Genomic DNA, 24,703 nt, shown 5'->3' with positions numbered 1-24,703 from the left:
AGTCAAGCATGAACATAAGTGGTTTTGGGTTTCAAACATGGTAAATTCAAGAACCTCCCAAAAGCTTCATTTTAGAGTGACTAAGAGAAGGATCCAGACTTACCTTTTCATTTACACATGTTAAACTTGTTTAAATCTTGCTCAAACCTAGGATTTACCAATATTCAAATGGGCATAGAAATCAAAAAATGAAATACCAATGCACATAGTCCTCTTATGTCATATAGTAAGCATTCAAGTTGATAAACAAGGTCTAGACATATTCAAACCAGACAAATCATGTATCTACCCCCTATCGACCCTAAACTTCGTCTTATGAAGTCAAGGATGAAGAGAAGTGGTTTTGGGTTTCAAACATGGAAATTTTAAAAACCACCCAAAAGCTTCATTTTAGAGCGACTAAAGGATCGTTGCTTATCTTTTCATTTTCATGTTTTAAACTTATTTAAATCTTGGTCAAACCTAGGATTTGACCAAGATTCAAATGGGAATAAAAATTCAGACAAAAAATCTAAAGAATGAAAACCAAAGCCTATAGCCTTCTTAATTATGTCATATAGTAAACATTCAAGTTGATAAACAAGGTCTAGACATATTCAAACCAAAAAAATCATGTATCTACCCCTAACCCTAAACTCTGTCTTATGAAGTCAAGCATGAAGAAAAGTGGTTTTGGGTTTCAAACATGCATGGAAATTTCAAGAACCTCCCAAAAGCTTCATTTTAGAGTGACTACGAAGGATCCATGCTTACACCTTTTCATTTTCATGTTTTAAACTTGTTTAAATCCTGGTCAAACCTGGGATTTGACCAAGATTCAAATGGGCATAAAATTCAAAAAAATAGATAAATGAAAAACCAAAGCACATAGTCTTCTTATGTCATATAGTAAGCATTCAAGTTGATAAACAAGGTCTAGACATATTGAAACCAGACAAATCATGTATCTACCCCTATCCCTAAACTATGTCTTATGAAGTCTAGCATGAAAAGAAGTGGTTTTGGGTTTCAAACATGGAAATTTCAAAAACCTCCCAAAAGCTTCATTTTGGATTGACTAAGGAGGATCTAGGCTTACTTTTTCATTTTCATGTTTTAATCTTGTTTAAATCTAGGTCAAACCTAGGATTTGACCAAGATTCAAATGGACATAAAAAATCGACTGTTTACAACAGCACACAAAATAAACATGAAATTACATCTAAATCCCTAATTTTACATGGAGGACCCCAGGATGAAAGCAAGAAATGCGATCGGGTCTTGAATCTTGATGCGTCTTCTCTTGACAAAGAAGATCGCTGGGAGTTTGCGTACGTACAACACGTCACTTGTGCTCACTGAAGTGTGGGACCTGACGCATGGGCAACACACGTAAGTGACATGGATTCAAGGGTAGGGAAGCCAAGAGAAAAAAAACGAGAATTTGGACAAAAATAACCCAATCTTGCTAGTATGTCGAAAGTTTGTTTTTCCCAATCTTTTTGACTTTGGGTTATTTCTGTCTATTTTGCCAAAAAAACGAGGACAGAGACTGGAGACAAGTTGAGGATTTCTGGTGTCAGACTGGAAACAGTGATGCATCTAGCTTCAGAGTACGTCAGATTAAGACTTCCTGAGGAACACTAGTCATACGTAAGTACAGTGTATACAGACAAGATAGGGACCCGACATTGCTACCCATGTCCCTCTGCGCCCCTTCAAAGAAATCATATTCCGTACTAGAATCTCGAATCGTAGGAATTAGTCTGACACGATTTCTGATAGTTTAATTCATAGGATTGCAATTTTCAGAATTCATTGACAATACATTTTTATATAAAAACAAAAAATCATTCATTGTGTAACCGTATGTTATTATTTCTTTTGGTTTTCACACGTAATCAAACATTATTGGATCCAAATACCGTTGTTTCTCAATCCTATATATTTGGAGATGATCATCGCTCTCTAATCATACAATTTTCATATTCCCGCACTTTGAAAATCTTGCGAATAATCAAAGCAGCCAAAATTTATGGTGTGTATTGTATATGTTTATGGCATGCTTAGTTTCATTGAATATTGTATGGTTGCATCGTGGGGAAACCACGTGAATTTAGATTAATTGTTGCATGTTTGTTTGTGGTGTGACCAACTGCTTTTGCAACGAAACACCCCCCACCATGCACGCATTGTTTGGGTCGCATGCATGATGTGTACAAAATGTTAAAATAGAAATAATGTAGGAATTGAATATGATTGCATGTTGAATTAATCCTATATGAAAGAAATCACACAAATTTGAATTGCATGTTCTTTTGTTGTAGTGCTACACAAAAAACACGTGAATTAGTATGAATTATCATGTATACAAGAATCAAAGGAGCCACTGAGATTTGAATCCCACAAAATTTCTATGAATTATCTTCGAACCAAACAAGCCCAACAAGATTCCTAAGGAATATAATACAACGAATCAAACGGCTTCCGTTGTTGGAATATTTCCTTAGGACATCAATCCTATAGAAACTATATGATCCAGTTTCAGCGACAATCTGGTCGGTGTAGGCTCGAGGAGGCCAATTGTATATATATGTTTGGACCCGGTTGGTTGAGTGATCATGCTCGTGACATCCAGCCTAAAAGGTAAAATTCGGGCAAGGCCAGCGTGACGCCACAATACTTTTGAAATATTCAAAAGCGCGTAATATTTGTGAAATTTTAATAATAGCTACTACTTATGTGAATTTTTTTGCTCATACGCTTATTGGGGGTAGGCTAACCCTAATGGCCTATTCAAGATCCCTACCTCTACCAAGGTTTCCCGAGTTCATCCACCACGACGGGTTCCTTGCCACTTTCGACCATGTTGTGGGCCTCATTTCGGGTTCCCGTACCACGACCAGTCCTTTTCAGGAGTCCCGAACCCGATGCCATAATATTTGTTTGAAAAAATTCAAGACCGCACAATATTTGTTGAAATAAATGAATAAGCATTTTTAAATAGCTAAATAAAAGAAGTATGAATTTTGAAAAATCTATTTTTTCTAAAACATTACTTGGAGCATTGACATGTTGAACCCACTTGTCGATTTTGCTATCAACATGACTAACTAGCTGATTAGATAACCAAGTGGTGAAATTTGCAACATATTAGACCACCACATGGTGGAAACTGCAAAAAAAATGTCCAAGTGGTGGTTTGTGCAACATATAGAGCAGTACAGTATATGGTAGTACAAGATGAATGTGCACTGCCATGGGCCCGTGGTAATATATCATGATGATGGCAAATGATCTTTTCTCTGCTGAAACTGTCCAGAGCTGATTTGATGAGACAAAATATAGCTCCACGGCGTGCAAGGACAGCTATACAATACATTAGCTTCTTCTCGGGTCACACGCCTTCACGACAGGTGCAGTAAGTGCAGCAGAGACCAGAGAGAGAAGGCACGCCCGTAGTACTCCTATATAGATTTCAATTCAATTTGTTTTTTTGCGTGCCTCTCCGTCTTCTTCATCTCCATCTTCTCTGGCGACTCCGCCTACACCAGCAGCCCCTGCACCACCGCCGCCATGCCTTTTTCGGATCATCTCGAGCCACCTATTTGATGGTACTAGTAGGAGTTGTGGACTTTTATCCATATCTCTCTACCAGCTGCCGCTCGCACTGTCCTCCAATACCTCATACCCAAACGCCAGCGTCCCACTCCCACACCCCCACACCCACTTGACCGCATCCTTCCAATGGCGAGATCGATCAATGAGAGCGGCAGTTCTTGGGTGTTTCCTGATGGCCCCCTTGAAGAAATCGCATCCCGATGCGATATCATCACCGCCGCGAGCCTCGTCGGTTCATGCAAGTTTTATCATGATTCAGCAACACAAAGTGTAGCTCTGCCTGCATCTTAGCCATTTGGCATGCCCTGTGTTCTTCATACTCACCAAACTGAGGTACCGCCCGCGCACAATCCCTTCTCCCGCGTCCACAAGTTCAAGCAGCAGGGTGTTGGCGTCAGAAACCCACCGGCGGGCACCGACGGGCAACACAGTAGAGCCGGGAACAACTAGGGCTGCGGCTGGCCCCAGTCCCTCAGAGCGACACTACAAGAAATATGGTGACCTACGACCCTCCATATTGGTCACTGGAAGGTCATTGTGCGCCATCTATGACCACGCCGTGACCAATAACTGTTGGTCGCCAGTTGAGCGTCACTGACGGAGCACAACGACTTTTTTTCTCTAATAGTCGTAGAGGGATATGACCAAAATTGATGGTCATACATTCTACGACCAAAATTTTGGTCATGGGCAATTTGGTCTATCCACGTCAGATCCAACGTGGCAAATCCTACGTGGCGGACCTGCGACCAAACCAAATGGTCTTGGATCAAAATTAGCCCAGTTCAATTCTTCCATCTACATGGGCCAAGCCCAACATTTTCTAGGTCCCAGCCTTTTTACTAGCAATTTTTTTTTCAGCCTATGGCATTTTTATTGTCCATTTCCATCATGGGCCTTGGCCTATTACGAACCTGTTCCCATTTTGGGCCTTGTTCTAGTCAATTACTGTGTCAAGCGTTTTTTGTTTAATTTCCCAATTCGTTTTTTACAGTGAGATAATCATTTGGGCCACGGCCTCTTTACAACCCCATATATAACAGTAGAAAAACGTAAAATCACACATGAAACATCACATAACATGTCAATATCAGTAGATTTTATATCAGAACATATAATCACAAGTTTCTCTCAGCAGTACATTACAAGTTCACACACACGAACTAGGACCATCTACCAAAAATGCTAGTTCCAAGAACTAGTTTCAACAAAACATACGCTCTTCAAGAGTTGTTCCTCGCCCCAACTTCTGAAAACCAGATCACCTGGCATTAGACTGATCAGGCATGAGAAACTAAAAATGTGCATAAACATGGCATTTTTTAGTAGTTTATACTAAAAAGAAACTGAGTTCACTTTCAGAACATCATATATTTCATATACTACTGTAGGCTTGTAGCTGACTCAGAAACAATACATATTGTTAACAGCGGGATATCTAATTGTCACGCTATACAAGATAAACCTTCCTCATCTCACATGTATCCTTTGAGTACGCAAATCTGCACACAGTTACACCACAAAAATGGAAGTTAAAAGTTTGCGCATTGTTCATGGTTCAAACTAAGAGCACGATGCTAAAACCTTATGCGAAAACATGGCTTGTTATCCGTCCTATCTAAGTTAAGCTACATGTATGAACTGGGTACAAATAATATCAATTACAACTAATCTTAAATAGTTAACATGTTGACGGAAGATGTAAATAGATAATATTGGAAACCTCGGTGAGCAGCCTGTAGTTGTTGGCCTTGCCGAATAATAATGTGCTTTCACCTATACCTACTGCTTCTTTGGTCTACTTCTGCAACACGACACACAAATGAGAAGCCGTTAGCAAGAGGCCAACAAGATGAAAATGAAATAAAGGACTGAATGAGTTTGTGTACACAAGGGGAAGCCAAGATGATAAAACATTCATTAAGGGGGGTAATGATATATTACTACAACAGAACAAAAGAATGGACTACAAATAACGCATTTTACGTAGATTATATAGACACAGCTAAGTGATCTCAACCATTTAGATCACACAGCAAGTTTAAATCAAGCAAGAACTTCATGCAGAATAGTATGTTTCATAAACAAATAGATTTTGGGTGATTTAGACCTGTTGCAGCAGGAGATCATCTGCTTCACTCCAAAGGTGAAAGCAAGGAGGGCATGCTGATGATCTGCTTCCTTAAGCTTGTCAACCTCCCAGCATACTTGAAGACCTCTTGTTCTTCTCAGCAGCTTCCTTCTTGAACCTCTATCACAGAAAAGTAGAACAATGTGTCAGAAATGAGAGTGCATGATTTTAGTGTGAGCATGATGGTGGTCGGGCCATTTCGTATACATTTTTTTGACAGAAAATATTTTTATTTTTTAAGTGCAAAATGGCTTTTTTAAGCAACTACAAGAAAATATGGGAAAAAATGGAACCACTAAATTTTACTCAAATTAGACCACGTAGTATCATGGACAATTAAGGAGTTTAGCACGCCTAAGGGGTTATGGAACATATTTCAAAAATTAAACTGCGTCATGAAATTGACATAACTAACTCTTAAAGTATCAAAAAGATGGAAAACCTTCGCATTAGTTCATTTTATATGAACTAGTATCCAAATAAAATAACAAACATGCAACATTTCAAAATAAACAAAAAAGTATTCTCAAACAGGGTTATCTTGTCTAGTATGGAGTTTCTCAAACTTGCTCAAGTGTCTGTTCAGCTCATGCAGTTTGGTTTGGATGACCTATATGATAGGGTTATAGATCAAGTGTGGACACTAAACACTAAGCAAAAAAATTAACACATGGATATGATACACGTCGGTGGAAATTGACACATTTACACGACACGTAGATAAACATGTTGAGCTGGCACACACGACCATTCAAATTGGTCGTAGTCGCCCAAAATTAAGGTTATAGACCAGTGTTGTCTATGTTATGACCAATTAGTGTAAGCAAGATATGACCTTCCACACAAAAAAGGTCGTAGTTTTTCAAGGTTTGGACCCTCCCAAATGGCCTACGACCATTTGGTTCGAAGTGGTCATAGATCCATGACGAAAATACTCATGGTCGTTATGAAAAGGTCATTAGTCAACACATTTCTTGTAGTGCGACGGCCCGCAAAGCCTCCTGGTCACACGTCCGATGCTATCGCAAGGGCGTGCCACCTGACCTATACCTGGTCAGGAAGGTGTTGGATGATGCCTCGCTTAGTTTCCTGCAGGGCACACACGTAAACATTAAATACGAGCCTCGATCGGCTCTCAGGTTATCCTGTGAATCGGCTCAAAGAGCCGATCCACCCATGATTCGAACAAGGTGTCCGAATATATGGTGGTCCTGCTTGATCAAGATAAAGCTAATGAGATCTACTACGATTTAGGGTTTTCACCGCATAATCGGATCATCCTACTCACGATTGGGCCTCGCGCTCGCGTACGGTGATCATAAGCCGATCCTAGATAGGGCCTAAAAACCAACACGAGGTTGATCCCCGGAACATCCTTTCTAGGGCTAGCGAATTACACCCTACACGCCGCTGGATCCTCCAACCCTTTGTAGGGCCTAACTATTGCAGATATTAAACTAATCCTTGCAAAGCAAGGAGCAACCGTAACGGATCGGATCTACTGAACTATGATCAAGCGGGGTGCCGCCCCTACACCTAAGATAGGTGTAAGGGCGGCTAGATGTATAAGGGTCGCACTACGACAGCATATGATACGAAGAACAATGCTAACCCTAACACATCTAAGATAACTACGTTGCTCGCCATCAAAAGGCTTCAGCACGAGCAACGCATGAATAACGTGAGTAGGCTTGTGCTGCCTAGATCGCAAGATGCGATCTAGGCAGCATGGTGCTTACCGGAGAAACCCTCGAGACGAAGGAGTTGGCGATGCGCCGAGATTTGTTTGTGTTGAACGTTGGTTGTTGTTTATTCCATAAACCCTAGATACATATTTATAGTCCCGGGGACTTTCTAATTTAGGTGTGCACCTAACCGTGCACGGGTAAAACTCTATCTCCTAACCGACTCATAATCTAATATGTTACAGATACACGGGCAATTAGCCCAAACTTGGTACACAAGGCCGATTCACGTATTTCTTCCATGTACATATCTTCAAGTCCATCTTGATCGCGGCCCACCTCTGACTCGGTCAAATTGTGGTGATAACACATGCCCCCCTGGTTTTGGAAATGTCATTTCCAAAATCATTATGCTCTCTTTCGTCGGGTCATGTCATGGCAGAGCAGAAACCGCCGCAGAATCCTCATCATGATGCCTTGCCCCTTCCACTTCTCCACGTGGCCGCAAAATTTTCCTGTTGGGCATCATCTCCTCGGAAACTGCTGTGGCATTGAATCTCCCTCATATCCCTTTTATTTAACCGTTCTAAGCAGCTCGCTCCTCCTTCGTCCTTCTCGTATTAGCACCCAAAAACCCTCCTGTGCCACCATGTCTTCTTCCTCCTCCTCCTCCTCCGAGCTTTCCTACGGGTCCTCCTCCTCCCGCGAGACGCCGCCGGACATCCGCGCCCCAGAAGAATGGGACGAGGAAAGCCACGCCTCCTCCATCTGGTCCGAGGACGACAAGTCCTTGACCAGCGGGGATGAAGATCTTCGGTTCCTCGCCGACGGGGAACTGGAGTCGGAAAGCGAGGACGACCGGTTCCCCTGGGACGGCTGCCCCACCTCTGAAGAAGAGGAAGACGACGACGAAGACGACGACTCCCTCGAGGGCTACCCGCCGGCGAAACGCCTCCGCATGTGGTGGGACGACGACAGCAGCGACGATGAAGACGGGGATGAAGCTCCCGTAGAGGGCTACGGGAGTAGCGACGAGGAGCCCATCGGCAGTAGTGCCGATGAGAGTTCCGAGGATGACGACGAGGGCAGCGATGGCCCGTAGATTAGGATCTACTAGTGTAGGCCTAGCAGTAGTAGATTGGTCAATAGACCCTTCTTTTGTTCTTCCTTCTTTGAGCAACCGGCTCTTTCTCTGTAAGAAATCCTGTTTATGAATGAAGCAGTTTCCCCAATTTGACTTTGCCGACTTCTTTTACACCGATTCCCAATGAGCCGATGGCAACGCATCGGTCTCTCATAATCCGCCCTTCCTTTCTTCGACCACGGGGTGACTGCAATCTTGGCCAAAACTCAAAAAGCCGATGTCAGCGCATCAAGCCTTCATGAACTATCCTTTGTCCTTTCGAACAATGAATTTGAGTTCCGCCGGATCACCACCCTTGACGAAAATCGCGGCGCAGGACTAGCCGATGGCCACCCAGTCGGCTTTCAAAAACAGAGCATCCACCAGGCCAGCTGCCCCCCGAGTCTCAGTCAAGGCGAAACAAAGGCGAGGGCATGCCATTCAGACAAATGGACCTGGGCTAGATCATGTCTGAGAGAACTATCATGCATAGCCAGCCGATTCCTAACAAGATCGACTCTCCAGAGCAGAGAACCTTCAGGGTGAACTGCCCCGCGAGCTTCTTCAGTCCACTTCGTTGCCCTTGCAGGTCAGATCGGCTCCTTTCCTTTGGTGGATCTGACCCCACCCTTAACCTGATCTGCACACCCATGCTGCTCTTGGCATTGTTCTTGAAGAGAGGATTGATACGTCTCCGACGTATCGATAATTTCTTATGTTCTATGCCATATTATTGATGATACCTACATGTTTTATGCAAACTTTATGTCATATTAGTGCATTTTCTGGAACTAACCTATTAACAAGATGCCGAAGTGCCAGTTCCTGTTTTCTGCTGTTTTTGGTTTCGAAATCCTAGTAACGAAATATTCTCGGAATTGGACGAAACGAAGACCCGGGGCCCTATTTTTCCACGGAGCTTCCGGAAGACCGAAGAACACACGAAGTGGGGCCACGAGGTGGCCAAGCTATAGGGCGGCGCGGCCCAAGCCCTGGCCGCGCCGACCTATAGCGTGGGCCCCTCGTTAGCCCCCGACTCCGCCCTTCCGCCTACTTAAAGCCTCCGTCGCGAAACCCCCGATGCGAAAAACCACGATACGGAAAAACCTTACCGAGACGCCGTCGCCGCCGATCCCATCTCGGGGGATTCCGGAGATCTCCTCCGGCACCCTGCCGGAGAGGGGATTCATCTCCCGGAGGACTCTACACCGCCATGGTCGCCTCCGGAGTGATGAGTGAGTAGTTCACCCCTGGACTATGGGTCCATAGCAGTAGCTAGATGGTTGTCTTCTCCTCATTGTGCTTCATTGTTGGATCTTGTGAGCTGCCTAACATGATCAAGATCATCTATCTGTAATTCTATATGTTGTGTTTGTCGGGATCCGATGGATAGAGAATACCATTTCATGTTAATTATCAAGTTATTATACATGTGTTGTTTATGATCTTGCATGCTCTCCGTTTCTAGTAGAGGCTCTGGCCAAGTTTTTACTTTTAACTCCAAGAGGGAGTACTTATGCTCGATAGTGGGTTCATGCCTGCATTGACACCTGGGGGAGTGACAGAAACCCCTAAGGTTGTGTTGTGCTGTTGCCACTAGGGATAAAACATTGGCGCTATGTCCGAGGATGTAGTTGTTGATTACATTACGCACCATACTTAATGCAATTGTCTGTTATTAGCAACTTAATACTGGAGGGGGTTCGGACGATAACCTGAAGGTGGACTTTTTAGGCATAGATGCAGTTGGATGGCGGTCTATGTACTTTGTCGTAATGCCCAATTAAATCTCACTATACTTATCATGTCATGTATGTGCATTGTTATGCCCTCTCTATTTGTCAATTGCCCGACTGTAATTTGTTCACCCAACATGCTTTTATCTTATGGGAGAGACACCTCTAGTGAACTGTGGACCCCGGTCCATTCTTTAATACTTGAAATACAAATCTGCTGCAATACTTGTTTTACTCGTTTTCTCTCGCAAACAATAATCTTCCACACAATACGGTTAATCCTTTGTTACAGCAAGCCGGTGAGATTGACAACCTCACCTGTTTCGTTGGGGCAAAGTACTTTGGTTGTGTTGTGCGGGTTCCACGTTGGCGCCGGAATCTCCGGTGTTGCGCCGCACTACATCCCGCCGCCATCAACCTTCAACGTGCTTCTTGGCTCCTCCTGGTTCGATAAACCTTGGTTTCTTTCCGAGGGAAAACTTGCTGCTGTGCGCATCATACCTTCCTCTTGGGGTTGCCCAACGAACGTGTGAAATACACGCCATCAAGCTCTTTTTCCGGCGCCGTTGCCGGGAGATCAAGACACGCTGCAAGGGGAGTCTCCACTTCTCAATCTCTTTACTTTGTTTTTGTCTTGCTTTATTTTATTTACTACTTTGTTTGCTGCACTTATATCAAAACACAAAAAAAATTAGTTGCTAGCTTTACTTTATTTGCTATCTTGTTTGCTATATCAAAAACACAAAAAAATTAGTTTACTTGCATTTACTTTATCTAGTTTGCTTTATTTACTGTCTTGCACTCTATATTAAAAATACAAAAAAAAATTAGTTACTTTTGTTACCATGTCTAGCTCTGAACTTGTTACTTCTTCGCCTGAAGAATTAGTTTTCACTTTTAAACAAGGGGATGAGGAGAGTTTTAAGGATGCTTGGTCTAGAATTTTATCGTGATACTGAACCTCAAATGACTCTAAGTTTGCTCCTTAGTAATTTTTATTTTGGTCTTATGGTTCGCTATAGATATGCTTTGGATACTTTAGTGGGAGGAGATTTCCTCCATTTCAATGGGGATCAAGCTTTTAATGCCATAAAGAAGTTGGTTGCATCACATGATTCAGCTAATAATTTTGATTCAGCCCTTATCAGCATTCATAATAGATTAAATACTCTTGAGACAAGTGCATCTCGCTTAAATGAAAATTATGGATACATTCGTAACCGTCTTGATCAAGTTTTAGTGAACTCTGAACTTTCATTATGGGATCCTGCTCGTTAAAATTGTTATCGGTGATCGAACTCTTCATGCCTACTCGTGATATTATGTATGAATTTTGCCTTATGCCTGAAAGCATTTATAAATCTTTGAAACTTTGGGGAGTCGATGAAGGAGGAGAAGAGATAACTCTCATTGATAACTCTAATATAATTCCTAAGGGAGTAGCTGCAGGTGTGCATACAACCATTCTTGGAAGAACAATATCCATTGATTATCTTGTTATTGAAACAGGAAAAATCATACTTGGGAGATCCCTGTTGAAACTATTGGGAGCAGATCATTGATGTGGGAAAAGGCACTCTGAAATTCACCTCTATGCCGGGGGAAATCATATATTCCCTAAACCAAAGGGAAGGAAAAACAATAAGAAAGGTAAGGGTAAAGCCCAAGGTAAGGTTGACGCACCATCCTTCGATAACACTTGAGATACACTTTATGCGCCTAGCTGAAAGGCGTTAAAGAAAAGCGCTTATGGGAGACAACCCATGTTTTTACTCTAGTATTTTTGTTTTATATTTGTGTCTTGGAAGTTGTTTACTACTGTAGCAACCTCTCCTTATCTTAGTTTTATGTTTTGTTGTGCCAAGTAAAGTCTTTGATAGAAAAGTAAGTACTAGATTTGGATTACTGCGCAGTTTCAGAATTCTTTGCTGTCACGAATCTGGGTCTATCTCCCTTTAGGTAGCTCAGAAAATTACGCCAATTTACGAGCATGATCTTCAGATATGTACGCAATTTTCATTCAATTTGAGCATTTTCGTTTGAGCAAGTCTGGTGGCCTAATAAAATCCATCTTTACGGACTGTTCTGTTTTGACAGATTCTGTCTTTTATTTCGCATTGCCTCTTTTGCTATGTTGGATGAATTTCTTTGATCCACTAATGTCCAGTAGCTTTATGCAATGTCCAGAAGTGTTAAGAATGATTGTGTCACCTCTGAACATGTGAATTTTTATTATGCACTAACCCTCTAATGAGTTGTTTCGAGTTTGGTGTGGAGGAAGTTTTCAAGGGTCAAGAGAGGAGTATGATGCAATATGATCAAGGAGAGTGAAAGCTCTAAGCTTGGGGATGCCCCGGTGGTTCACCCCTGCATATATTAAGAAGACTCAAGCGTCTAAGCTTGGGGATGCCCAAGGCATCCCCTTCTTCATCAACAACATTATCAGGTTCCTCCCCGAAACTATATTTTTATTCGGCCACATCTTATGTACTTTGCTTGGAGCGTCGGTTTGTTTTTGTTTTTTTTGTTTTGTTTGAATAAAATGGATCCTAGCATTCACTTTATGGGAGAGAGACACGCTCCGCTGTTGCATATGGACAAATATGTCCTTAGGCTCTACTCATAGTATTCATGGCGAAGTTCTTCTTCGTTAAATTGTTACATGGTTGGAATTGGAAAATGATACATGTAGTAACTCTAAAATGTCTTGGATAATTTGATACTTGGCAATTGTTGTGCTCATGTTTAAGCTCTTGCATCATATACTTTGCACCCATTAATGAAGAAATACTTAGAGCTTGCTAATTTGGTTTGCATATTTGGTTTCTCTAGAGTCTAGATAACATCTAGTATTGAGTTTTGAACAACAAGGAAGACGGTATGGAGTCTTATAATGTTTACCATATGTCTTTTATGTGAGTTTTGCTGTACCGTTCATCCTTGTGTTTGTTTCAAATAACCTTGCTAGCCTAAACCTTGTATCGAGAGGGAATACTTCTCATGCATCCAAAATACTTGAGCCAACCACTATGCCATTTGTGTCCACCATACCTACCTACTACATGGTATTTATCCGCCATTCCAAAGTAAATTGCTTGAGTGCTACCTTTAAAATTCCATCATTCACCTTTGCAATATATAGCTCATGGGACAAATAGCTTAAAAACTATTGTGGTATTGAATATGTACTTATGCACTTTATCTCTTATTAAGTTGCTTGTTGAGCGATAACCATGTTTCGGGGACGCCATCAACTATTCTTTGTTGGATATCATGTGAGTTGCTATGCATGTCCGTCTTGTCCGAAGCAAGAGAGATCTACCACCTTCATGGTTGGAGCATGCATGTTGTTAGAGAAGAACTTTGGGCCGCTAACTAAAGCCATGATTCATGGTGGAAGTTTCAGTTTGGACACATATCCTCAATCTCATATGAGAATAATAATTGTTGCCACATGCTTATGCATTAAAGAGGAGTCCATTATCTGTTGTCCATGTTGTCCCGGTATGGATGTCTAAGTTGAGAATAATCAAAAGCGAGAAATCCAAAATGCGAGCTTTCTCCTTAGACCTTTGTACAGGCGACATGGAGGTACCCCATTGTGACACTTGGTCAAAACATGTGCATTGCAAAGATCCGGTAGTCCAAGTTAATTAGGACAAGGTGCGGGCACTATTAGTATACTATGCATGAGACTTGCAACTTGTAAGATATAATGTACATAACTCATATGCTTTATTACTACCGTTGACAAAATTGTTTCATGTTTTCAAAATAAAAGCTCTAGCACAAATATAGCAATCGATGCTTTCCTCTTTGAAGGACCATTCTCTTTACTTTTATGTTGAGTCAGTTCACCTATTTCTCTCCACCTCAAGAAGCAAACACTTGTGTGAACTGTGCATTGATTCCTACATATTTGCATATTGTACTTGTTATATTACTCTATGTTGACTATTATCCATGAGATATACATGTTACAAGTTGAAAGCAACCGCTAAAACTTAATCTTCCTTTGTGTTGCTTCAATACCTTTACTTTGATTTATTGCTTTATGAGTTAACTCTTATGCAAGACTTATTAATACTTGTCTTGAAGTACTATTCATGAAAAGTCTTTGCTATATGATTCACCTGTTTACTCATGTCATCACCATTGTTTTGATCGCTGCATCCACTACATATGTTTACAAATAGTATGATCAAGGTTATGATGGCATATCACTTCAGAAATTATCTTTGTTATCGTTTTACTCGCTCGGGACGAGCGTAACTAAGCTTGGGGATGCTTGATACGTCTCCGACGTATCGATAATTTCTTATGTTCTATGCCATATTATTGATGATACCTACATGTTTTATGCAAACTTTATGTCATATTAGTGCATTTTCCGGAACTAACCTATTAACAAGATGCCGAAGTGCCGGTTCTCGTTTTCTCGCTGTTTTTGGTTTCGAAATCCTAGTAACGAAATATTCTCGGAGTTGGACGAAACGAAGACCCAGGGCCCTATTTTTCCACGGAGCTTCCAGAAGACCGAAGAACACACGAAGTGGGGCCACGAGGTGGCCAAGCTATAGGGCGGCGCGGCCCAAGCCCTGGCCGCGCCGACCTATAGCGTCGGCCCCTCGTTAGCCCCCGACTCGCCCTTCCGCCTACTTAAAGCCTCCGTCGCGAAACCCCCGATGCGAAAAACCACGATACGGAAAACCTTACCGAGACTCCGTCGCCGCCGATCCCATCTCGGGGGATTCTGGAGATCTCCTCCGGCACCCTGCCGGAGAGGGGATTCATCTCCCGGAGGACTCTACACCGCCATGGTCGCCTCCGGAGTGATGAGTGAGTAGTTCACCCCTGGACTATGGGTCCACAGCAGTAGCTAGATGGTTGTCTTCTCCTCATTGTGCTTCATTGTTGGATCTTGTGAGCTGCCTAACATGATCAAGATCATCTATCTGTAATTCTATATGTTGTGTTTGTCGGGATCCGATGGATAGAGAATACCATGTCATGTTAATTATCAAGTTATTATACATGTGTTGTTTATGATCTTGCATGCTCTCCGTTTCTAGTAGAGGCTCTGGCCAAGTTTTTACTTTTAACTCCAAGAGGGAGTACTTATGCTCGATAGTGGGTTCATGCCCGCATTGACACCTGGGGAGTGACGAAACCCCTAAGGTTGTGTTGTGCTCGTTGCCACTAGGGATAAAACATTGGCGCTATGTCCGAGGATGTAGTTGTTGATTACATTACGCACCATACTTAATGCAATTGTCTCGTTGTTAGCAACTTAATACCGGAGGGGGTTCGGACGATAACCTCGAAGGTGGACTTTTTAGGCATAGATGCGAGTTGGATGGCGGTCTATGTACTTTGTCGTAATGCCCAATTAAATCTCACTATACTTATCATGTCATGTATGTGCATTGTTATGCCCTCTCTATTTGTCAATTGCCCGACTGTAATTTGTTCACCCAACATGCTTTTATCTTATGGGAGAGACACCTCTAGTGAACTGTGGACCCCGGTCCATTCTTTAATACTTGAAATACAAATCTGCTGCAATACTTGTTTTACTCGTTTTCTCTGCAAACAATAATCTTCCACACAATACGGTTAATCCTTTGTTACAGCAAGCCGGTGAGATTGACAACCTCACTCGTTTCGTTGGGGCAAAGTACTTTGGTTGTGTTGTGCGGGTTCCACGTTGGCGCCGGAATCTCCGGTGTTGCGCCGCACTACATCCCGCCGCCATCAACCTTCAACGTGCTTCTTGGCTCCTCCTGGTTCGATAAACCTTGGTTTCTTTCTGAGGGAAAACTTGCTGCTGTGCGCATCATACCTTCCTCTTGGGGTTGCCCAACGAACGTGTGAAATACACGCCATCAAGGATCCGAGCCATTAAACCACTCCCTTGAGGAGTTCTTCCATTAGAGTCTCTCTTCGTGGCCCACTTCCTGCTCCGTTGACCCTCTGATTATAACAGTTATACATCTTGAGTCGATGGTCATGCATCGGCTTTATATCCTTAAGTCGATGTCTGCTGCATCGGCTGTGCTTAAAAAAAATTTGAATTTTTTTTTAAGGCCGATTTATGTATCGGCCCCCATACCTCAATACTCATCTTGAAAGAATATCTTGGGCTGCTGGGCATTTGCAAGACACTCCTACTGCATATCCTCATGTTCTATCCACCTAGGTGCCCCCCGAGCCGATTCTGTCAAGAGAATTGATGGTGTCGGCTCTTTAGGTATTCCACGTTGGATTAAATGTTGAACCCAGGCAGCATGGATGATGAGGATAATTTTGGCCGATTGCTGGAATCGGCCTCCACGTTGCTTGCTCGATGAAGGTTTTGCAATGTTCCTCCATCAACTTTTTGGGGCCAATCACAAGGATCAGCCTCGCCACACTTGCTCATTGGTTTATTCTTGCTACTCGGTCAGGCCGGTGGATAAAACCAGCCCAATCTCTGACTTTATCATGTTGGTGCGCTTGCTGTTGTCTACCTCGAGTGCATCGTGCAATCGTGGAGCACTAAGCTTCGTCGGAAGGACGAGCACCATGTTTGTGCCAGCCGATGTATCATCATCGGCTTTCCTTTGCTTGGGGCGCCACTCCATTTTCCGTGGACGACACTCTTCATCCAGGGTTCGCTGAACTTTCGCAGCCAGATCAGGTCGTGCCTTCCTTAGCGTATGCAAGTATAACCTTTCGGCTTCCTCCAGGCCGCGCAATCGCTGAACCCTGCGCTTTTGGGAACGGCTGAGTCCATCAGGGCACCACCTTGGCCGGTGGTACCTGTCTTCTTCTTCTCCCTTGTCTTCTGAATCCTCGAGATCTTCCAACCGAGGGGACTCATCGCGTTTGCTTTGTGGCGGGAGAGGCCCTAGGCGCTTGAACACGGACACGTTGGCTGTCTCCTTCTTCTTCTGGTTGCATTCTGGGCAATTGCCGATTGTTGGCAATCGGCTCATTCCTGAATCCCAGCAATGTCTGAAGAAGGGGCAGTCCCAGTGCCTATCCTCGTCGTCTTGCTCCCTCGACTTCTCCTTGGCGTGGCGCTCGTATCGCTCCTCGTTGTGATCATGCCGACGACGTCTCCTGTCGTCCCTAGCCAGACGATCTTCTTCATCATCGTCGTTGTATCGCCGGCGTTGGTCATACTCGACTCACATACTTGTTGAGGAGGTGATCGAGAGAGAGGTCGTTGATATCTTATGTTCTTCACTTCTCCCTCCGTGACGTAGCGCTTGCCGTCTTGGCGGAGCCGATCGCGTGGAGCGGCCTCCTCGTGTCTTTGCTATGAGAGCAGCTGCCCTCATCTCCGTCCTTACCAGAGTGGTGTCCAGGTCCTACCATGTTGATATTGCATGAGAAATCTGGCTGGCACCCTCCATGGTAAGTGCACTCCACCATGTTAACGGCGGGGAAGGGGTGGTGTGTCGACCTTCATGGCGTACTGGTTGAAAATCAGCCGTCCATTTTCTATCGCCATTTGGATCTGCTGCCGCCACACCCTGCAGTCGTTGGTGGTGTGGGTGAACGTGTTATGCCACTTGCAGTATGGCTTTCCGTTCAGCTCTTGCACCGTGGGGATCTTGTGGCCTTCGGGTACCTTTATATGCTTCTCCGTGAGTAAGAGATCAAAAATCTGCTCGGTTTTGGTCACGTCGAAGTCGAACCCTTTTGGAGGGCCTTGTGGCTTCACCCATTTGCGGGACACGGGGCCTCGCCGCTCGAGTCCATTCAGCCACTGCTACCTCTCGATCTCCCGCAGCACCTTCATCCTCGTCCGCCTCAACCAGGGTCACCGCACGCTTGAATTTATCCTCGGTAAACATCCGGGTGGCGCTGTTCATATGCCGACGGCTTCTCGCACCATGTGCGCCAATGAAGGGTAGTCTCGCTTGGGAGGCCACGTCCTTGATCGATGATGAGAGACCCACCACCGCCAACTCGACTGCTTCTTTTTCACTTACGTGAACCGAATAGCATCGGTTCCTCACGGTCCTGAAGCGCTGGATGTATTCCGACACTGTTTCCCCGCGCTTCTGTCGTACTTGTGCTAGATCGGCAATGCCAGCCTCGGAAGCCTCTGAGTGATATTGCTCATGGAACTGCTCTTCCAATTGCTTCCAAGTCCGGATGGAGTTCGGTGGCAGCGATGTGTACTATCCGAAAGCCGATCCTGTGAGGGACTGTGCGAAGAACCTCACACGCAGCTCGTCTGACGGTGAGATCGTGCCCAGCTGTGCCAAATATCGGCTCACATGCTCGATGGAGCTGGAACCATCTGATCCACTAAACTTTGTGAAGTCCGGGAGCCGATATTTGGGTGGTAGCGGGATCAATTCGTACTCATTGGGGTACGGCTTGGTATAGCCAAACGTCTTCCTTTTCGGCATCATGCCAAACTGATCTTTCAGAATTGTACAAATCTGATCCGCGGTGATGGCTGAAGGCGTCGAACCCTGAAGATTCGCCGGGGTGGCATACTTAACCAGCCATGCTTGCTTTTCCAGTTCCGAGCCAACCGCGGGAGCTGGGCTCGGAGGTTTGTCGGAGTGGCGTACTTAGCTAGCCACGTTTGCTTCTCAAGATCTGCTCCCGACGTTCCTCCTGCTGTTCCAGAGGCCCCTGCTGTCGCAGCCTGGTTTGAGAGTGCCCAGGTGCTGCCGTCTGGTACGTATGCGCACGCGTATCCGTGAGGGATCTCCTTGGGCGCCTCCGGTAGGAATTGGTAGTCACTAGGATCACCACCAATTTTGTAGACGACGTATGCCGATGAGTTCGGCACTTCCGGTGCTGCCCATGCGAACGGCAGCGGAGGATGGGACAGGAGTGGCATCTCTCCTTTGTAAGTCCCCGCAGCTGGTCCCGACGGAGAATACCGATGGCTCATGATTTCCTGGACCACGCGCGGAGCGACACGCTCCAAAGTGTTCACCGAGGCTCTCGAGTGGCGGTGCAGCGAATGAGCCACCATGTAGTTGATCTCCTGACGCAGCGACCTGGTGCGTTCTTCCGACGGGGCGGACAGGTCCACTCCATCGAGTGCGCCTTCAGGTGAGAACCCCTTCCACCTGACGCCATGGGAGCGGGTTCTGTGGAAAGAGCCGATGAGTTCGGCTTCGAGGACTGCCTTGATCTCGTCATGTTTCTTCTTGAGCTCGTCAGGCAGATCCTCGTACTTGACCGGAGTGCTTTCCGCCATCTCGGATGTAGATGGCGATGTGGTGGATGTCGAAGGTTGTCTTACCGAGCGTGCCAGAATGTGTTGGCGTCAGAAACCCACCGGCGGGCAGCGACGGGCAACACAGTAGAGCCGGGAACAACTAGGGCTGCGGCTGGCCCCAGTCCCTCGAAGCGACGGCCCGCAAAGCCTCCTCGGTCACACGTCCGATGCTATCGCAAGGGCGTGCCACCTGACCTATACCTGGTCAGGAAGGTGTTGGATGATGCCTCGCTTAGTTTCCTGCAGGGCACACACGTAAACATTAAATACGAGCCTCGATCGGCTCTCAGGTTATCCTGTGAATCGGCCCAAAGAGCCGATCCACCCATGATTCGAACAAGGTGTCCGAATATATGGTGGTCCTGCTTGATCAAGATAAAGCTAATGAGATCTACTACGATTTAGGGTTTTCACCGCATAATCGGATCATCCTACTCACGATTGGGCCTCGCGCTCGCGTACGGTGATCATAAGCCGATCCTAGATAGGGCCTAAAAACCAACACGAGGTTGATCCCCGGAACATCCTTTCTAGGGCTAGCGAATTACACCCTACACGCCGCTGGATCCTCCAACCCTTTGTAGGGCCTAACTATTGCAGATATTAAACTAATCCTTGAAAAGCAAGGAGCAACCGTAACGGATCGGATCTACTGAACTATGATCAAGCGGGTGCCGCCCCTACACCTAAGATAGGTGTAAGGGCGGCTAGATGTATAAGGGTCGCACTACGACAGCATATGATACGAAGAACAATGCTAACCCTAACACATCTAAGATAACTACGTTGCTCGCCATCAAAAAGGCTTCAGCACGAGCAACGCATGAACAACGTGAGTAGGCTTGTGCTGCCTAGATCGAAAGATGCGATCTAGGCAGCATGGTGCTTACCGGAGAAACCCTCGAGACGAAGGAGTTGGCGATGCGCCGAGATTTGTTTGTGTTGAACGTTGGTTGTTGTTTATTCCATAAACCCTAGATACATATTTATAGTCCCGGGGACTTTCTAATTTAGGTGTGCACCTAACCGTGCACGGGTAAAACTCTATCTCCTAACCGACTCATAATCTAATATGTTACAGATACACGGGCAATTAGCCCAAACTTGGTACACAAGGCCGATTCACGTATTTCTTCCATGTACATATCTTCAAGTCCATCTTGATCGCGGCCCACCTCTGACTCGGTCAAATTCTGGTGATAACACAGGGTGCGCAGAAGGACAAGCAGCATGATGCAAAAGAGCGCAAGGGTACCTTGTGCCAACTGACGCCGCTGGACAGGATCTCTTCCGATGCCGTGATTCCAGATGGTGGTACGGGCATGTGGGCAGGCGCGAATGGAGATTGGATCGCCCTTCTTGGCTTCCCCTGGAATTGGGAGCTTGTCAATGTGTACACTGGTCGCCGGATTCCTCTACCACCAATACGTGAGTTTAAATCCACCCCGGATAAACTTGTGTTCGAGTCTAATGATCAACATCTTCAACTGCTGAAGATAGATATTTGCCGAGTTCCAACAGCTGCTTCAAATTATACTAGTTTCTCTGTTCTTGCCATCTTCAACGCGGCAATTGCAGTCCTTCACTGTGCTTCTAGCACATGGACAGTTCTTGACAACCAGTTCTTAGCGTTCGGCTACTCCGATGCAATCATCCACAAGGGTATTGTTTTTGCTGTAACTCAGACAGGCGAAGTTTATGCATGGAATCAACTTTCTTGGTGTAATTTTTCTTATCTCATATGATGTGTTTTCGCTATTACCTGCTAGTTTCAGATTTAGCTTTAGCCTTTTTTCTTTTTGTTGTTTAGTTTTCGTGTCATGCCTGTACCTTTCCCCCTCTATATTCAATCAAAATCAGCAGCGATATGCCTTTGAGTCAAAATAAAGTACTCCCTCAGATCCAAATCAAATTGACTCAGCTTTGTCTAGCGAGTGCATCTAGCTAGACAAACTTGAGTCAATTAATTTGTGCATATCTAGCTAGATACATCCAGTTGAGTCAATTAATTTGGATCAGAGGAAGTATTTTAGCTAGTATCATTATTCATGTATGTAATGAACTAATCAAGTTTTGTTGAATGGACTTCAAGCTGTTCTTTCCTTTGCAAGGTCCTTTGTTGATCAGCACGGCACCTATTCCGCCAGAACTTGATGAACAAGGTCGGTACAATCTTGGCTCCTGGTGGTTAGCACGATCTCCTGATGGTTCTAGACTTTTTCTGGTCCATACCTGGGGCGCTACTGACGGGCGGGATTATACTGGACTGGTTCGGATTTTACCTGCTGCTGCTACCTCTGAGGGTCGTCATGGTCGCACTATTAGCGGGTATGGTAAGGGTTTACTTGGCTGCGAGGTGTAGAACATGGACACCAGTCAGTTGATGCCACCGAGGCCATGGAGGAGGATTATTTCCCTTGGATCATATTCTCTCTTCCTTGGAGTGAACTATCCGATTATCATTCCAGTAGAAGACGGGGCAGAACATGACCGTCCAAATATGGCGAGAAGCAACTATGTTTACACATCGCACCATGCAGTAGGCCTTGCATATCCTCCTTCTCCAGAAATTTGCTGCTTCAGTTTGAATTCTGAAGACTGTATTGTTGGTTTCCAAACCAACATTAGATGGACATGGCGGCAGGTTCCGTTGTGGTTCATCCCAAGCTTCGCCAACGCCCGGCAATGGAACCTGCCTTCGCGTCACAGGTCCAGAAAGAAGGGATGATGTACTTTATGTAATACTCGTGTTGTAGTGCAAGATTTGTATCTGTTGAACTATTTCATTTGCATGTTTATCTCTACCTAGGCCACTCCCTTTCCGTAGTTGTGTTGTACTATCTGTTGAACTATTTCCTTTGCCTGTTATCTCTACCTAGGCTACTCCTCCGTAGTTGTTAAATTGATGTAATGCTCCTACAATGCAGGCCACACTGGGTGTGTGGCCTGTAATGTTATCAAACACCTTTTGTACTCATTCTAGTAAGCATTTCACACGATAGCTCACATAATTAAAGTACTCCTACAACGTATTCGTTGAAAGATATCTCTCATAATTAAGTACCCCTCTTTGAGCTTATGCGAAACATAAATGAGTATTTTAGAAATATATACTCTCGTCACAAGATTATATTAAAAACAATGGTACGCAGTTCTATTAGAAAAAGAAAGTGTGAATAGTAGAATGATGTAGAAGTGTTTTTGAGGTCTGTGCATAGCTAGTGTTCATGGTGCAAAAGCACTTAGACTAGTCACAGTGGGAAGTATCATAGACTAGTATCATACATACTCCCTCCGTCCTCAAATAAGTGGACATCTAGCCTCAAACTTTGTCCATGAAAGAGTGTACTTCTATGTTCCCAATGCACTTTAAATTAGCAAAAGTTATCTCTCTCTCATCGCATGGAAATCAAACCCAATAATATTCAACACATGTTATCTTAATTTTGTACATGCACTTAGCCTATTGGAGATGAAATAACTAAAGAGGAGGGAGATGTTGGTTGCATCTTCCCAATGCAATTTTTCTCTCTTTTTACTAATTTACTTTGAAAATCCCGCACGTCCACTTATTTGTGGACGGAGGGAGTATGATACTAGTTTATGATACAACACCTACAATACATAGTATCATGAATTAGTATCATAGTTCCATTCTATTTAATGTTTTGTAGAATCTCAATGCAAATATGTGTACATGATGTGTTTGCCACTAAAATTTCTAGTTTTACGTGCTATGATACCGTATCTACCTATGATACTAATTTCACCTCTCTCATCATTAATTGATGTGCCACATAAGATTTATACCTACATGAAATGCATGATACTACTACTACCTATGATACTCCCATTGTGGCTAGTCTTAGTTGAAGCAAAACCGAGCCGTGGCCCGCCCAACCTAGAAAAATTAAGCCTATGTTATTTGTAAAATTCAGCGTAATATTAGCTCATTTTACTTTCTCTCAGCTTGTTGTCCCTCCAACCTTTCTTGTCAAGCTCCACCGCTATGCAAAAGGCTAAGAGCATCCACTATGTTGTCCACAAGACCTATCTACAAGGAAAAAGTAGTTGATAAGGTTGTAGTGGGGTAGATACATGATTTTTCTTGTTTGAATATGTCTAGACCTTGTTTTATGTAGTCAAGCATGAAGAGAAGTGGTTTTGGGTTTCAAATATGGAAATTTCAAGAACCTCCCAAAATATTCATTTTAGAGTGACTGACTAAGAAGGATCCATGCTAACCTTTTCTTTTTTATATTTTAAACTTGTTTAAATCATTGTCAAGCCTAGGATTTGACCAAGATTTAAATGGGCATAAAATAAAATAAAATCGGAAAAATGAAAAACAAAAGCACATAGTCTTCTTATGTCACATATATATATATATATAGTAAGCATTCAAAAGTTGATAAACAAGGTCTAGACATATTCAAATAAGACAAATCATGTATCTAACCCTAAACTCTATCTTATGAAGTCACGCATGAAGAGAAGTGGCTTTTGGTTTCAAACATGGAAATTTCAAAAACCTCCCAAAAGCTTCATTTTAGAGTGACTAAGAAGGATCCATGCTTACCTTTTCATTTTCATGTTTTAAACCTGTTTAAATCTTGGTCAAACCTAGGAATTGACCAATATTCAAATTTGCATAAAATAAAAAGAAATAAAAAACCAAAGCACATAGTCTTCTTATGTCATATAGTAAGCATTCAACAAGTTCATAAACAAGGTCTAGACATATTCAAACTAGGCAAATCATGTACCCCCTAACCCTAAACTCAGTCTTAATTATATATGAAGTCAAGCATGAAGCAGAGAAGTGTGGTTTTGGGTTTCAAGCATGGAAATTTCAAAAACCTCCCAAAAGCTTCATTTTTATTAGACTGACTGGTTAATTAAGAAGGATCCAAGATTAATTACCTTTTCATTGTCATGTTTTAAACTTGTTTAAATCTTGGTCGAACCTAGGATTTGACCAAGATTCAAATGGGCATAAAAATTCAGAAAAAATCGAAAGAATGAAAAACCAAAGCACATAGCCTTCTTATGTCATATAGTAAGCATTCAAATTGATAAACATGGTCTAGACATATTCAAACCAGAAAAATCATGTATCTACCCCTAACCCTAAACTCTGTCTTATGAAGTCAAGCATGAACAGAAGTGGTTTTGGGTTTCAAACATGGT

The sequence above is a fragment of the Lolium rigidum genome, chromosome 4, assembly GCF_022539505.1.
Source record: "Lolium rigidum isolate FL_2022 chromosome 4, APGP_CSIRO_Lrig_0.1, whole genome shotgun sequence".
Lineage (NCBI taxonomy): Eukaryota > Viridiplantae > Streptophyta > Magnoliopsida > Poales > Poaceae > Lolium > Lolium rigidum.
This window is presented reverse-complemented; position numbering follows the sequence as displayed.